At 37.4% G+C, this 17,805-nt stretch overlaps 1 protein-coding gene and 1 long non-coding RNA gene across 3 annotated transcripts in view; both read left to right on the top strand.

Annotated features, from left to right (window-relative positions):
- Window positions 1-17,805, top strand: part of LOC127555970 (tumor necrosis factor receptor superfamily member 14-like) — a 659,215-nt gene that overhangs the window by 33,495 nt on the left and 607,915 nt on the right. The gene's annotated exons all lie outside the window — the stretch shown is intronic.
- LOC127555977 (uncharacterized) lies at window positions 11,751-17,505 on the top strand. Its single transcript, XR_007952325.1, has 2 exons — window positions 11,751-12,251; window positions 12,907-17,505. It is a non-coding gene; the product is annotated as an uncharacterized LOC127555977 (long non-coding RNA).

Genomic DNA, 17,805 nt, shown 5'->3' on the forward strand with positions numbered 1-17,805 from the left:
TATATCCCAAAGAGATCATAAAGGAGGGAAAGGGACCCACATGTGCAAAAAATGTTTATGGCAGCCTGTTTTGTAATGGCAAGAAAGTGGAAACTGAATGGATGCCCATCAGGTGAAGAATGGCTGAAGTTATAGTATATGAATGTTATAGAATATTATTGTTCTATAAAACCATCATAAAATGATTTCAGAGAGGCATCGAGAGACTTACATAAACTGATGCTGAGTGAAGTGAGCAGAACCAGGAGATTATTGTATATGACAACAGCAAGATTATACAATGATCAATTCTGACTGATATGGCTCTTTCTAACAATGAGATAATTCAGGCCAGTTCCAATGATCTTCTGATGAGGAGAGCCATCTACACACAGAGAGAGGAATGGGGATCACAATATAACATTCTCACAATTTTTTGTTGTTCTTTGCTTACATTTTGTTTTCTTGCTCATTTTCTTTCCTTATTCATTTTCTTTCCTTCTTAATCTGATTTTTCTTGTGCAGCAAGAGAATTGTATAAATATGTTTACATATATTGAATTTAATATATTTAAATATGTATGACGTATATTGTATTGCTTGCCATCTAGGGCAGGGGTTAAGGGGAAGGAGAGAAAATTTATAACACAAGGCTACGCAAGGGTCATTGTTGTCAAATTATCGCGCATATGTTTTGAAAATAAAAAAGCTTTAATAAAAATACATAAAAAAGAAAAATGTTATGCTTTACATATTACTCTCTGCAAGTAGAAAAGGTGAAATGTACCTTTATAGATATATTATTGTACTTGAGCATATCATAATTTCTTACTTCAGCACTTAAAAAACAAATTACGACATAGTTTTTAAAACTTGACATTTCCATATGCAATATGGATTTGTACTTAAAGACTTGATTGATGCCTCAAATCCTAATAAGAGGAAGCAGGAAGGTTAAGTATTCTGCAATCCAATTTAATGTCTACTGCTAGGAATGGTTTTGGCAATTTTTTATTCACAGTACTTCAGATGCAAAATATCCTATTCTGTAGTTGTTCATAAAACACACACACACACACACACACACACACACACACACACACACACACACACATACACACACACCATGTAGCAATCGAGTTACTGTTTAGTGCAGTTGAAGGAATTACAGACATGATTTATGAAAACTTAAAACCCACTACCTGTAATCTAACATATAGAACAGTCTCCAACCTGTTGGAAAAACATAATTAAATTTCAGTAAGAACTAAAATCCATAGGCAAGTTGTTCTTTTATCTTCCCCTCTAATTTTAGCTGCATTCATTCTGTTTGTGCAAAATCTTTTAAATTTTATACAATGAACACTAACCATTTTAGTTTCTTTGATCATCCCTCTTTGTTGTTTGGCAATAAACTCTTCCCTATCCATAGATCAGATTGGCAATTTCCTTACTGCTCCATTTATTAGTTTATGATACACCTCTGGGTTCCTGAAGGTGATCCACAAATAATTCAATTTCCAGTAAATACTACTTAGTTGGAGGCTTTTAAAATAGAATTAAGTTCTGGCTTTCTGGAGGTCAGCATAGTTAAGTGCAGAGGAACTTAGTCCTTTAGAGGCTTCAAAGGATCGATGCTTCAGATACAACTCTAAAAGACCATCTGTTAAATTGAAGGGGATGACAGTCTGCATTTGTGCAGAGAGGAAAAAAGCTGCCCAAATTGAAGATCTTTTAAATACTGATGGAGAAACCTGTGTGGCCAAGTAAGTCACTTAGTTGACTTTTTGGGTCTCAGTTTTCTCTCCAGTCACATGATACAAGTTGGACCCAATAATCTCTAAGGTCTCTATTTCCTCTAAAGTTAGGATCCTATAAGTAGACAAAGTTTTTTCTATGCATACAAATAGTTAAATAACAATAAGTAAACAAGCATTGACTATGTGCCAGATTTACACATGTTATCTGGAATGCAGATGCTATCATTATCCCCTTTTATAGTTGCAGAAACAGGTAAGCAGAGGTTAAATGACTTGCCCAGAATTGAGCTAAAATCTTCTCCACTCCAAGCCCAGTTCTCTATCCACTAAGATACTTCAATAGTCTACTTCATCCTCAATCTCCAGCTTCTGTGAAGAAGTGGGGGATTATGGATATGGAGCATTATAAATAATGTTATACTTTTTTTGATTTGATGTTTAGTTTGTAGAACTATTTTTTTTTTCTTTTTAAAAATTATGTATTATAAGAGATGACCTATCTCTGTGTAATATAAGGTTATCAGAGGCATAGTGGAATCAATCAGAACTCTTCTTCCAAGAGGTGATTGTTAAATTTTGAATGTGAGCATTAGCACTTCAGAAATAATGAAACAGGATAAATCAGAGCTTAATTTATTATTTTGTTAGTTGCTTGGTTTTGAGAAAGTTATTGGGAAATTGTTAGTAATGTTGGTTAAACATAAAAGACATTAAGATGTGCCATGGTCATTTTTTTTTTTTGCTTTTTTGTTTATTTGTTTGTTTTTTGCTCTAAAGAGTTGGGAGTTAAACCGAAGAAATGTTGGTAATATAGATGATACAAAAATAAAATATATTTTTTTAAATAATAAAATTTTTTCCACAGGTCGAGGAGTGTTTCATAGAGTTATTCTCAATATTGTTTGTTCTGACACAGAGCATCCAGGGAAAAGACTTACTAATCCAGGGACACTGGTCTAATGTTTTGTTGTTATTAACTATGCTGAGCATCACATATCCCATGCCTCCTTCTCTTTCAGGCACAGAGAGAAACAACACCATCTGTGAAAAGTTCCAGGCAGGGACATTTTCCACGAATGGGAGCCTGGACCAATGTTTGCCAAGGACCAAGTAGGTACAGCCTCTTCTCTGGGACTTGATGGTCTTGTTCATGTATAATAATTTGAACAAAAATTGTGAACTTGATGAACTCCAAATAAAGTAAAAGTTTCCATACACAGAATAGAACAGAAAATAAAAATCAAAAATGTCCAGGATGTGTGCAGATAAGTAACAACTGGATCTCTGGGAAAGAAATATACACTGTACACACTTTTTAAATTTATTTTGCATCATCGGCATTTTCTTAGGTCTAGTCATGCAACAAAATAATAAATCAAGCCCTAATTTATAGGATTTGCTCATTTCTGAGGCATGTGTGCTCATCCTGGAAATTTAACAATTGCCTTGTGCTCATGCTGATTCCAGCACTCCTCCAAATTTATAGAACACTATGAACCTCTTTTCTATACCGCTTGCATGTACTTGTAGGCTTAAAAGAAATTCAACATGTAGTTTTCAGTGCTGTTCTCCTTGTCTGTACTTCCTTCTTGTCTTCCTTCCCTTGGATAGCCTCCATTGTTAAGTTTTCCCCCTTAAACTGAAACTATAATCTGCTTCTCTTACATTCTCTCCATCACTCCAGGTTCTACCCTCTAGGGCCAAGATGAGTGAGTTTGCTTCTCTCCTACTTGATACAACCTTTTGGCCTCTCCAGAACATCCTTCAGTAGCCCCTCCCATGCATGGTTTGGTGTCCTGGCTGCTCCAGTACCAGGAAAAGGGCTTTGGTGCAGAATCTGGGCTCCAATAGCATGGACGCTCCCCACCTGTTGTGGGCCAGTGAGATGTTATTTTTAAAGTGCTGGCCCATGGGAGATGCTATGTAAATACTAGCTATTGTGATCAGTAGTTTGAACTTTCTATGGCTATTTTTCTTCATCTATAAGTGAGGGACTCCAGGAAAGGACCTCCTGAAGTCACTTCCAGCTCAGAATCTATGAGCCTGCAGCCCCCTCTTGTGGAAGCTCTTCAGCTAACCAAGGAACTTGAACTCTTATTTGTAAGCTGACCAGTAACTGTACTGTTCATGTTTCATGGCCATGCATGACCATGAAACAGTATCACAGGATTTCCTTTATTCTAAAGCCACAATGTAGTCTAAAGCTGAACTGCCATGGCTGGTTTCCCAATTGCATTGCCAACTCACAAGGGGTGCTCAGAGTGCTCCTGCTCCAAGACCTTTTCAGATGTATTGTTACCTAGTCCCATTTAGTCCTTCCCAGGAGAGTGGCTTGGTAGAGTGGAAAGGGCACTGACTCTGGAGCTCAAAGAGCTGGATTCAGATCCTGCCTCTGATAATTGTTTCCTCTGTGACCAGGGATAAATCCCTTTGATTCTTTGGACATCAGTTTCCTCATCTTTATAATTAGAGGATTGAAGTAGGTGGCTTCTGGTCCCTTTCAATAATAACAATGATAATGATAATGATGAATGGGTAAACTGGTGGTCATATATGGAATCCTCAGTTTAAATATGGCCTCTGACACTTGCTAGCTGTGTAATCCTGGCAAATTGCTTCATCCTGCTTGTCTCAGTTTCCTCAACTATAAAACTGTTTGGAGAAGGAAATGGCAAACCAGTCCAGCTTTTCTGCCAAGAAAACCCTAAAGAGGATCTCAAAAAGTTGGACAGGATGGAAATGACTAAACAATGGTTATTATTATTTATTAATAAATAAAATATAATTATTGCTGAAAGAAACATTGGGGGGAAAGGTAGCAGATTAGAATCATTGTACTCCCTTAAATCTTATAAGTTTAGAGGATATGAACTGAACTATTGAACATTTTGTCATTTTTCAAGAAGGAAAACCTTAATAGTAATGTTGTTATAGTAGTTTTTGAGACCCCAAATGAAGAGAGAGAGAGATTGAAAGAAGGGAGGGAAAGGAGAGAGAGACAGAGACAGATAGAGACAGAGAGACAGACAGAGACAAAGACAGAGATTAAGAAAGCTCTCCATATCACTAAGGTACACCTATAGTGTGGGCTGCTGTGTGATTCAAAGGGAGGAAGATTAGAGATTTCCTGTCTTTTCTCCCACCTGCCCTTTTCCAAGGAATATTTTAATATCTGCCAGAGCAGAAACAGGAAGTTAGGACCTGAGACCACTTTGTTCTTCTTAGAGAAATTGGGTTCCAGACTAGAATTATAAGTACCTATTCATTTACATATTTTAGTCTGAAAGATATGACCAGTTGAATCTAAGTTATGATTACTTTATCTTTTTATTTTGGATGAGATAGTGAAACCACAGGTTTTCTATTGAAAGCTTCCCAAGTATTACCATTCTATCCCTTTTGTCACAATAAACATATATTATAAAAAGCAAAGAAACTCACTTATCTAAAGTGTGGCAAAAGAGATATCAGCAAAGAAATACATTGGAGGCTATCTACCAGATAATGCAAAGGAAAGAAGTTTCCCACCAGTAGTACGATAACTCAACCAAGAGAAAGTTCTAGATCTCCTGAAAGAGAACGAGTAACAAGCTGGGGAGGAGGATACCATGGAGGCTTCTGGTCCCTTCCATGTCTTTCCACAGTCTTTTCCTTCTAGAATTTGAAGTGGGATTGGCCCCTTCCATCATCCCTCTGGAAGCCAGAAGCCAGAAGCAATATGATGTTTGAAGAGTCCCTTCAAAAACTTTGAAGGTAGAAGAGTCCTGAAAAGGCTATAATTTCCCCCCCCCCCAACTCTGTCCAGTGATGTCCTCAGGGAATGACATGCATATCAACCAATAAGGAGAGTGTTTCATGCCAATGGTCACTGGGACAAAAGCTACAATAACAATAAGACTAGCCATTATATAGCACTTTCTAGATATTGTTTCATTTGATGCTCCGCAAGGAAGCTAGTGCTATTATCCTCATTCTACAGATGAGAAAATGAGGCAATCAGGGGTTAAGTGCTCAAGGTTTTACATTTGGAAATGTCTGAGCTAACATTTGAACTCTCATTTGAGTTTCTAGATTCAACGTTCTGTCCATTGGTGTCCCCAGATCTAGAAATCACAGGTTCTATGATCTTGAATTGATTTTTTAGCCCAACTGTAAAGCATTGATTCTACAATCCTAGGAATTTCAATCTTTCTGTTAGATTAGGCAGTGGGACATACAGGAATTGCTATGGGGTCAGGAAGCCCAGAGTTTGGTATCTTAAACATTATAAACTTTGTCTCAGAAATACATCACACTCTCTCAGTGCCCTAATCAACAAGTTCTCAATTCCAGACAATTCCTGCATCAGAAGAAAATATTTCTACAGCAGGGAATCCCCTAAACTGATAAAATTGCAGTTCTTCCCCCAAAACAAACAAAAAGCAACATGGTCTCATAGTTCTTATTTGCCTAAATCTTTTTGGATCCTGACTCTGGACACACTGTGTTTCTAGCCATTCCAGTGTGAGTGCTCTTCCTCTGAGGTTGTTTATGTATATAAAATTTGGGGAGGGGAGTCATGTCTATCTTCATCTATTTCTCTCCCTCTATTTGGGGTACTCTGCCTCTCTCTCTGGAAGCTTCTTGGACTGCTGAGCCCCATGGTTGCCTAAGAATGGGGGAGGAGCTGGATCATTCAGTCATGCTGGACTGATGGAATGAATTCATGTTCAGTGACACTTCCTCATCTGTCTTCTTCGCTGTACTGCCCAGAATTTGTATGAAGAAAGGCATTGCCATCAGTGATGCATGATGCTCACAGTCCAGTTACCATCAAAACATATATGTTGTCATCATTCCCGCTACCAGCAGCAGCAGCATCATATATATCCTCATTTTGAAGCTGAAACCATTGTTTAAAAGGAGGTAAGCAGTAATATAAAGAGGGTAGAGTAGTGGGCACTTTGCCCTAGGGCAGTGAATTTAGAGGCTCTGACCAGAATAAGAATCCTTTACCATTGTAGCAACCCCAGATATCATACCTAAATTATACATTCATTTAGTGCCTCTAGGGAAATTGTAGAGAACCACAGATAGTCCAGATTTATCTAGATTTTGACTCCCAGCAACAGAATCCAAGGGTATTCTGGACTGCAGCTGTTTTAGCTGATTCTTTTATGCTCACTATCTATGTAAATGGCATACCATTGAAAGGGCTAGTAGACATGGGTACAGATCATACATGCATCAGAAGTACCAGTTGGTCCAGTCATTGGCCAAAGATTAAGGTAGACACCTACATGTCTGGCATAGGAGGATCAATAGCAGCTGAAGTTAGTGTCTTTAAGTACCCTTAAGATGGTAATTTGAAGGTGAAACAGGAGTTTTTATTCCTTTTTCAGCAAATAAAATCCCCATCAATCTATTGTACAAGTACAAATGAGTACTGCGGCTTTTTAGGCAGGACTGCTGTTGAAGGCCTCCCTGCAATCTCACCTGTTCCCATTCAAAGGAAACCTGCTACACTAGTGTGGATAGAACAGTGGGCCTTAGCCAAAAATAAAATTCAGGTCTTATTAGATACAGTACGGGAGCAACTTGACCAAGAACACTTACAACCTTCTCTAAGTCCTTGGAATTCCCCAGTATTTCTTGTAAAAAAGAAATCTGGAAAATGGAGGATGTTGACTGATTTAAGAAAAGTAAATGAACAGATGGAAACTATGGGAACTCTTCAGCCTGGATTTGGCTCTCCTACTCAATTGCCTAGACAATGTCCTCTTTGGGTTATAGACATTAAGGATTGTTTCTCTTCTATTCCTCTAGATAAGGATATGAAAAGATTTGCTTTTTCAGTGAACAGCGTTAACTTAGCTGAGCCTTATAAAAGATATGAATGGACAGTTTTGCCACAGGGAATGAAAAAGAGCCCTAATATATGTCAAATGTATGTTGCTGCTGCTCTTACTCCGGTAAGAAAACCATTTCCAAAAGTTACGCTATTACATTATATGGATGATATATTGGAGTGTGCACCTGAGGAACAAATATTAGAAACATGTCTACAAACAACCCTAACAAAACTAAGAAACTACAAATTGCATATAGCTCCAGAAAACATTTAAAGGCATGCTACTTTTCAATATTTAGGATATCTAGTATTTCCTAAGGTGCTTTCAGTACAAAAACATTCTTTAAGAACAGAGAAGTTGAACACCTTAAATGACTTTCAGAAATTGATAGGAGATATCCAATGGCTACGTCTAGTGTTGGGTTTGACTACCTATCAATTGCAACCATTATATGACATTTTAAGAGGAGACAATGCTTTAAACTCACCACTTCAGCTTACAAAAGAAGCTTAAGAGGCTTTGAGAGAAGTTGAACTGGCTTTATCCAATGTGGTTGAGCCAGTCAAAAACCCTTGAAAATATCAGTTTTTGCTACACAAGAGACACCCACAGCAGTACTTCATCAAGGAATCAGGGGAATAGAGTGGATGACCCTCCCAGCACAACTAGATGAAGGCCATATTCCTTACCCAGTGATTGTGGCTAGAATTTTGTTAAAGGTCATTAAACGAGTAATACAATTATCTGGGATAAAACTTGACAAGATGTACACTTTTTATACCAATGCACAAATTAATATATGGTTTCAATGCATCCCATCCCAGAGTGTCAAATTTTAGTGGCCACAGCTTCAAATTTTACACAGGGTCTCCATTAAAGATATCCTGGCTATTACATAATTGGCCATGGACTATTCAAGAAAAGGTTTCTAAGGTTCCTCTTAAAGGACCAACTATCTTTATAGATGCATCCAAACATAACATTTGTGCTATATACTCTTGTGACTTAACTATAAAGAGAGTAGTCAGAAATTCCTCTCAGTCCACTAAGCAGAATAAATTGTATGCAATCATGCTAGCTCTTACTTATTATCCAGGAGATGTAAATATAATATCTGATTCAGTCTATTCAGTAGGTGTGGTACAAAGAATTGCCACAGCCCAAATAAAATTTGTAGCTTCTAATATATACAACTCTTTAAGGAACTTCAAGAGCAAGTGAGAAAGCATCCAGATAAGATTTATATTTTGCATGTCCACTCTCACAGTGGGCTTCCAGCTCCTATTTTTGATTGTAATTCAAAGGCAGATCGCCTTCTAACTGTGTTAACCAATACTCCTTTATTTCAGGCAGCCCAAGAATCTCATTCTAAATATCATCAGGACTTGAGCATCACATTTGCAATTTGGGGTAACAAGAGAGGAAGTGAGGAGCATGGTAAAAGGCTGTACATCTTACCTTCCTTTCCAACATCCCTATGCTCCCTCCAGGAAAGAGCCCTTATGGTTTGAGACCCAGTGAAATTTGGCAAATGGAAGTGACCCACTATAAATCTTTCGATTGTCTGTCTTTTATCCATCTTGTGGTGGATACCTTTTCAGGATTCACTTTTGCAATACTAGCAGCAAAAGAGACAAAGTGGTCACTGAATTTCTTAAGCAAGCATTTGCAATTATGGGTGTGCCACAAGCCATAAAAACAGACAATGGACCTGCATATATTTCTAAACATTTTGCACGCTTTTGTGTACAGTATAAGATTTTACACACCACTGGCAAAACTTTTAATCCTCAAGGACAGGCAATAATAGAGAAGAGAAACAAAGATATAAAGATGCTCCTTCAAAAACAAAAGAAAGGGGGAGCCACAGGTAACATTAGAGAATTTCTAAATTTAGTGCTTTATAAGATTTTTTGATTTTTGATAAAGATGCACTGACTTCGGCAGACAGGTTTTATAATTCATCAGAAGAGCAGTGTCCAGTGCGAGCAGCTCCACTATCTTTAAATAATCTCCAGGTGATGTGGAAAGAACCAGAAAGTGGTGAATGGAAGAGACCAGATAGATTAACTGCTTGGGAAAAGGGTTTGTTCTCTCCATCTGTAGCTTTATATCTATCTATCTATCTATCTAGATATAGATTACCCATGCATATAACTTGTAAATAAAAAGATATATATATATATACATTTGCATATAGCTCCAGAAAACATTTAAAGGCATGCTATTTATATATAGATAGATAGATAGATATAGATATATAGATATAGATATAGATATAGATAGGCATGATATATATATGCATTATATATATATATATATATATATATATATTATATATATATATATATCTTTTTATTTACAAGTTATATGCATGGGTAATTTTAAATGTTATGTATTGGCATGTTATGCATTGACAATTGCCAAACCTCCTTCCCTCCACTTCTTCCCCCAGATGGCAGGTTGACCAATACATGTTAAATATGTTAAAGTATAAATTAAATACAATATATGTATACATGTCCAAACAGTGATTTTGCTGTACAAAAAAATCAGACATTGAAATAGTGTACTATTAGCCTGTGAAGGAAATCAAAAATGCAGGCAGACAAAAATAGAGGGATTTCTTCATCTATATCTTTAGAGATGGAGAAGGAATTAGATGCCAATGAGCCATATCTGCCTTGTCCATTGGAGACATATGGAGAACACCCTTGAAACAAAGGAGAAGACCCAAGAAACATCTGGTGGTTCCATCTCTGACAATATGTGCCACTTAAAGAGCCTGACTATTAACCATATGTGTATGGCAATTGACTCATAAACATCAAAAATTGTTGATGAGACGGCTGAAGGACTTCAAAATCTGCAGGAATCATTGGATTCCCTGACACATGATGAGACTGTTGCACAGCTTCAAAACTTGGAGGAATCATAGGATTTCCTGACATATGAAGTAATGGACAATAGATTGGTTTTGGACTATCTCTTGGCTGCTGAAGGAGGAGTATGTGTGATTGTTATTTATACACCCTCCTTCTAGGACATATAGACATGTATAATTCCTCATATTTAATTATGCTTTTTGTTACATCACTACTAGCCTGTGTTATATCACTATGGGCCTGTATAATACCTCCCATGCTGATGGATTTATGTATACCTGTTTCAAATAAGACCCTTCAGCTCAGGGGAAACCTGCTAACAATATCTGGTTTGACTCCCCATTTCCTTTTGGTGTTTTCATCTCCCTTCTTAAGAAGTCAGGGCAAACATGACCACCTGTGTTCTAAAACAAAAGAATGTGGGAGATTGTGGTATTCTCTTCTTTAAAATATAATTGTTCTCTCGGAGCAGGTTTCTCAGGGAGGTTTTCTGGAGGCAACCTTAGTTTCAATTAAAAGTAATAATCACTTCAAATACAGCCAGCTGATAAAATCTAAACGTTTATTTCTAATCTCTTTTCAAGTCTTTTTCTTTCCTTGGACCCAGTTAGTTTTCTCAGAGGCCTTTCTCCTTCCTTGGTTCCAAGAACTCTTGCTGCTAATCTTTTGCCTCTACCTCAATTCCAAATGTCTCTAGCCAGCACCAAGGTGAAAGTTGGAATGAATCTTTTGTCTCCTTGCCTGGGGCTGAGTAGCTTTCTGGAGAGCCTTTCAGACCAGCCTTGGTCTCAGTGGGGGAAGTGCAGGAGACCAGCCACCACGGTGGTGTTAGATAAAGTGAATGAATCTGACTCCACCTCCAAGAGTGGGCTTGTGGGCTTCCTCCCAGAGTGCTTCTGTGTCTGTCCTAGAGTGCTTCTGGCCCTAAGAGCTTCTTGCTTATATGAGCTCTCTAAAGGTTGAACACAAGCATTGTTTCTATCAGTTCCACTTAGTACCTTGTTTCAAGTTCTGAGCTGTGGGGAATAGATGAGGTGAAGAACTTACAGGAATGTATGAATTCTTTTTCTGTATTTTATTATTTCTGTGTCTCCCCTATGACCTGTATATGTGCAGGCTCATATCTACTTGAGCCTTGGCCAGCTAGAAACATATTTACTTAACCTGAACTGATGACATTTATTGGTATTTGACATTTATCAATATTTAGTCTATTAGCTGGACCACTGTGTGCTTCATTAAGCCTGAAGGCCTGACTTTCTGTTTCCCAGAAATCAGGAGATTTCAGGGAAACAGAAACCTTCCATTCCAATCTCCCCAAATAGCAACAACCAATTAGCTGCCTCCCCCTCCCCTTCTCAATGCTCTCTTACTTGTGATGTAATTTCTTGTATAAAAGCTATGTATCTTTACTACTTCTTTAGCCCTCCTATCGCAAGCTTATCTTGCGATGGGACGGCTCATCCTCTGGAGGTTTTTCAATAAACAACTCTTCTGCCTTCTACTGAGGGATCTCTGAGTAGTCATTTTGGGTAAGGGTCTTCTACATCCCTCACAGTTGGGGGCTCGTCTGGGATGGGGTCTTTGGGGGAGATGGCTATGTGCACCCCGAACAGGGACAGGCGCCCACGGAGTAGTTTTCTCCATGGTCTCTGGCTCTGGGTGAGCAGCCTCCCTCCCCTCTTAGACAACGACCCGAAGCAGGGATACTCAGTGGAACGCAGAATTGAAGATTGAAAGAAGTAGAGTCCTGATGGCCGGCATTTGCAGCCTGAAAAGAAACATATGTTCTCGAGGTAAAGCTCTTGGGAAGTCTGGGGGTTTATTGGCTGGGTCGAGGGAGACCCTGAGGGATTAGCCCTCTTAAATTTATTTTTGGTGTGGACTGCTGTTAACCCCAACGATAAAAGACTTTTCCTAAGGAAGCTCTCGGGTGGCTGTGGGGGCGTGAGGGTAACATAGAGCCTCCCCCTGGGCGTGAGGGTAACATAGGGCCTCCGCCAACACCTGGATCGGGTCCAGGGTGGTATAGAAGCAGTCTGAAAATTTGTATCAGGACGTTAGCTAGGAAATTCAAGACTGGAATGAACTTCCAGATATACAAGGGAAGAAAACTGGGAGGATGTATATCCCAGGATTATTTGGGTATATCAGACTTAAATCTGTATGTAAAAGGTGAAAATAGAATTTTGTGAATGTCTGTGTGTATGTCTGCTTTGCATTGCCTTTCTTCTGTGTTAAAAGTTAGAAAGCTCATAAGAGATAAGAATTCAGCTTTGTGTTACAGGCTTAGAAAAATATCAGGCTGAATTGTAGGAACTGGAATTCATTCAGAGTAGTAATTCTTTCAGAGTGGCTCAGAATGTATTGGTCTTAGAATTTGGGAACTGGTTTTGGGCTTCTCAAGAAAAGAAAATCATTTTTCTCTTTCTCTTCCTCTGTCTCTGGCAGTGGCTTTGCAGGAAGGGGGAAAGAAGGGGAAAAAATAAAAACATCGATTGAAAGTTTGGAAAGTTTTGAGAAAAATAGAAGAACAGTGGCTATCACTCCTGTAAACAAGGAGCCTGTTATCAGGACTCAGCCAGAGAAAAGAATTCTCAAGGTAAAGCAAGGATTGGTGTTTAACTCTTTCCTGGTTACTAGAGAAAAGATGTGGGAATGAAGTATCTAGGTAAATTTTAGGAAATTTCACAAACTGAAGTACTGGTTAATTTTAAAATAACTTTAAATTAGTGTGTGTGTTAAGATTGGAAAATTTAAGATCAGAAATAAGAAACTGCAGATATTGGAAGGGAGTAATAAACATAGAGTAAGAGAGGTAAATAGTTGAACACAGGGGCATTCTGACCTGTTGGACCTGTGGACTAGGCATACTTCTAAAGAAAAAACATTTTTCAGGAAAAGAAAGAAAAATCATTATTAGTAAATTTGCCTTCATGGAATTAGAGAACAGAAAGTTTAAGAAGACTAAACTGGGTAATTGCTTGCAATATTTGATTAAGAGTTTTGGGAATTTACTATATTTTAAAGAGGTACTATAATTTTGAAATTGAAATTGAGAAAATTAAAACTGGGGGAAATAATTTACTGTTGCCTTACACATGTTAGATTTATTCTGAGTATAAAATCTTAAGAATTTTTCGAATATTGTGGCCTTTACAACTGAAGAGAAAAACTTTTCTTTTTTTTATTATTTGGTTGGACTTCAAATTGAAATATAGGTTATTAAACAAAATGCCAGTAGCTTACCTTAGCGGGGGGCTTGTGTTTGTAACTCCCTACTTAATGGTATGTTGCTTTTTAAAAGTATTGAGTAATTTGTAAACTATAAGTTTTATGAAATTTGATTCAAAATTAATTGTGAATCTTGAAGTTTAAAGTTTTAAAAAAAAGATGATTTAAAGACAAGGGAAAAGAGATTGATTTACAAAAGCAATTAATAGTTTAAATAGAGCATCTAGTCGGAAGGATTTTTGGTTTAGGAGTGTTTAAAATATGTAATAAATTTTGAGCAAGTAAGCATTGGGAAGAGAGAGAGAGACAGAGAGATGGGATAGGAGAATGAAGGTAATTTAAGAAGGATTGATTAGTAGAAACAAATGATTTCAAGAAGTCGTCAGTGGGAAAAAGAAGGAATTGGTTGGAAAGGGTAGTCACAGAGAGATGGCTGTGAGAAGGGATGTGTTTTTGTGGGAGGAGAGAAAGCGAGCAGCAGTGGAAAGCGGCAGCCGCTTGGTTCCTTTGGCTGAAGAAAACAATAGGTTATTTAAAGAGACAAATTGCTCTTACAAGATGTCAATTGATTGAATATTTGTTTCTTTAGATACATAATGGTTATGAATATTAAAGAATATGATCAGAAATGTGGTATATAGTTTGAAAGGGTTATTTCAAAAAGTTTAATTGATGTTTTCAAGAACTTTTCAGATTCTTTTTATGTGAAAATAGGAAGTTTTAGTTAACTGTATTGATGCCAATTATCTGAAATGGAACTTCAAGGATAATAGTTTTTGCCTTCTTCCTTTTGAAAATGTTTTTGTTGTGAACCATATGTAGTTTGGGATTTTTCTGTATATTGGTTATTTTAAAAGCAAAATGATTGGTATAATATTAAATTTATTCAAGATGCAATATTTACTTGGGTATGTAAGAATTGTGTGAATTTTCTGGGATAAATTTCTTACTGTTATTGATATAAGGTCATGGTAAATAACTGTTTGGGATTTATCTGAAACTTTGGAGATGAAATTCTTTGGGCTTGTAATTAATGCTATTTGGAAGTTTTAAAGCTCCACTCTTCGATGTGCTGAAGATTGAGTTTTAACTGCTTATATTATGTTATCGTTATATTCTTGCATTTTTTCCTCCTGTGACTGATTTCTATGATCAGAACAATAGTTAATAAGAACTGTTAATGTAATTCAAATATGTCATACCTTGCTGTTTCCAATCTGGTTATATGTAATCATTATATCCTAAATACTTAGGCAAATAAGTATTTAGCCTGGTCATCTGTCTGTTACTGGATATTTGTGTTTTATTTTTAAAATGTTCTTTTTTTAAATGATAAGAGGACAATTTACAATGGTCTGTGAAACCTAACTGCTATTTATTGGAACTATAGCTGTCTGCCTGTCCTGTGAAGCAAGCTTATTCCTTCACACAGGAACTGCTGGCCAATCTATACTGGCCTCCCCACATGTTGTTGCAGGTCCAGACTGTTCTAACTTTGTTAGATTTAGTTTTTTGTTGTTCTAGATTTTGGTCAAATTACAGATTATTGAATCTCTTCTGAGACATGGATCGGCCCATCTGAAGCTTAGATTGACACCACACCCACACCCCTGCATGGATTGAGCACCTTCGCCCATTTCTTAGCCTGAAGCAGCTAAAATCGAGACCATCGCCAGTGCTCCTGATGTAATTTGGACTGATATGGGGGAAGTGGGAAAGTGGTTGATGAATTATTGTTAAAATTACAATTCTATTACTAGAGTTAGAAAAAAATGCAAACATTACTGTGTATTTAAAATTTGGGATGGAAATTATTAAAAATGCTAACTATTGCTGTTAAGGAAGTTATAATATGTTTATAATATCTATGTTCACTTCAGAATATGTAATTGTTTAAGGTATTTGATTTGATTTGATTTGATTTGATTTGATTGATTTTAGGAAACTCCTCCTGTACTAGACTGTTATGTATGTAGGAACTTTAATTCACTCTTGGGATTTATATGTGGATGGTTATTTGACTATTTATTATTATTATTATTATTTTTTGGATGATTCCTTTCCATGAGGAAAAAAAAAGGAGAGGAAGAGATAGGGAACTAGGGAAACTGGTGGATTTTTCTCAAAGTACCTAAAAGAGTGGGAACCCTTAATTTTCTTTCACTTTTGCCTTATGTACTTCTGCCCCACCCCCTATACCACCAGTTCAGATTGAATTGGAAGTCCTTAAGCAATCTTTTTTGTTTTTACTATGTTTTACCTTTGAAACCCCTCATTCTGTGGAATTGCCCTGGCAGACTCAGTTTTGGGAATTACTCTATTTTTAAGAAATCTCCAAGATAAAGACACTTGTCTTGGGACTGGCAATCTCCAGCCCTGTAACCCCAGTTTCTTAACTGGTACCTCAGCATTTTTAATAACATTGCCCTTTTGAGATCAAGCCTCTAAAGTTTGGGGTTTGCCTGCCTTCATGTTCTAACTGTGCATGCTCTGAAAGCTCTGCTCAGAAATCTATATTCTAGTAGCATCCCTGTCTGTCCCCCTGGGTGGGGACAGGTGGAGCTACTCTAAGCCTCACCCTTCTCCCCTGCAGTGGGTTGCCCCTCTGAATGGGCAGCATGACTATCTCGAGCCCTGCTACTCCCTCTATAAGCAGAAGCTGAGTTAAGTGCACAAATGACTGCAGACCACCTAACACAGTGAACTGTCCATCTCAAACTGGATTCTCTGGCTGAAATGAGGGCCTTTGTACTGCTGATAACTCTAGGGTTGTCAGGAAGAGACTTGCCCTTGCCATAAGTCCTTGCATTTTCTAGTTTCATTTTGATTTATTTGCCTCATATTGGGTTGGTCAAAATTATGGTGCTGAGACCTCCCAGGTTTCTAGGGAAGGTAATTCAATAATTCAAATATTCAGAAGAAGAGTGTGTAATGTTGTGCCTCAGTTTCCCTAGATTGTCATCTTTATCTTTGTATTTTTATGTTTGCCAAATGCCAATCTGTTCTGTGATAACTGTTTCTAAGATAGTTGATGGAAGCAATTTTTATGGTATGAACTTATTGCAATCAATGGTATTATCCTATTGCTGCTATGTCTATCCTGTATAATTACATTAGTAACCAGAATAGTTCAGTGGTCCCTATCAAAATATTGCATACAGAAGATGCTATTAAAATGATAATTCTTCAGAGAAAAGACTGGAATGTATTAAAGAGGGATGATCTTGATTGTGAACTTGATAAACAATGTATATATAGATATACGAAAAGTGTATAAGTTCTTCATAGAAATATGATAAAAATCATTTACATGTTAGAAGGGGGAAGCTGTGGGGAGTAGATGAGGTGAAGAACTTATAGGAATGTATGAATTCTTTTTCTGTATTTTATTATTTCTGTGTCTCCCCTATGACCTGTATATGTGCAGGCTCATATCTACTTGAGCCTTGGCCAGCTAGAAACATATTTACTTAACCTGAACTGATGACATTTATTGGTATTTGACATTTATCAATATTTAGTCTATTAGCTGGACCACTGTGTGCTTGATTAAGCCTGAAGGTCTGACTTTGTTTCCCAGAAATCAGGAGATTTCAGGGAAACAGAAACCTTCCATTCCAATCTCCCCAAATAGCAACAACCAATTAGATGCCTCCCCCTCCCCTTTCAATGCTCTCTTACTTGTGATGTAATTTCTTGTATAAAAGCTATGTATCTTTACTACTTCTTTAGCCCTCCTACCGCAAGCTTATCTTGCGATGGGACGGCTCATCCTCCGGAGGTTTTTTTTTTAATAAACAACTTTTCTGCCTTCTACTGAGGGATCTCTGAGTAGTCATTTTGGGTAAGGGTCTTCTACATCCCTCACAGGCCCATAACATCTCCTTATAAGATCAGATCAATCATATTGAACCATGCTAAATTAGATAATTATTGTCGCTATCATTTCTAATGAGTTAACACTTTGTAAGGATTCCAACAGGAGATGTAGAGTGCCAGAACCCTGGAAAGGTATACTTGAATCAAGGACAGCAGGGTGCTTGTAGTTAAGCACCTACTCAGTGTGATTGATGGGATAATGGTTATATATTTAATGTAATCATTCTAATTGGCATA

Source organism: Antechinus flavipes, chromosome 3 (genome assembly GCF_016432865.1).
Source record: "Antechinus flavipes isolate AdamAnt ecotype Samford, QLD, Australia chromosome 3, AdamAnt_v2, whole genome shotgun sequence".
Taxonomy (NCBI): Eukaryota; Metazoa; Chordata; class Mammalia; order Dasyuromorphia; family Dasyuridae; genus Antechinus; species Antechinus flavipes.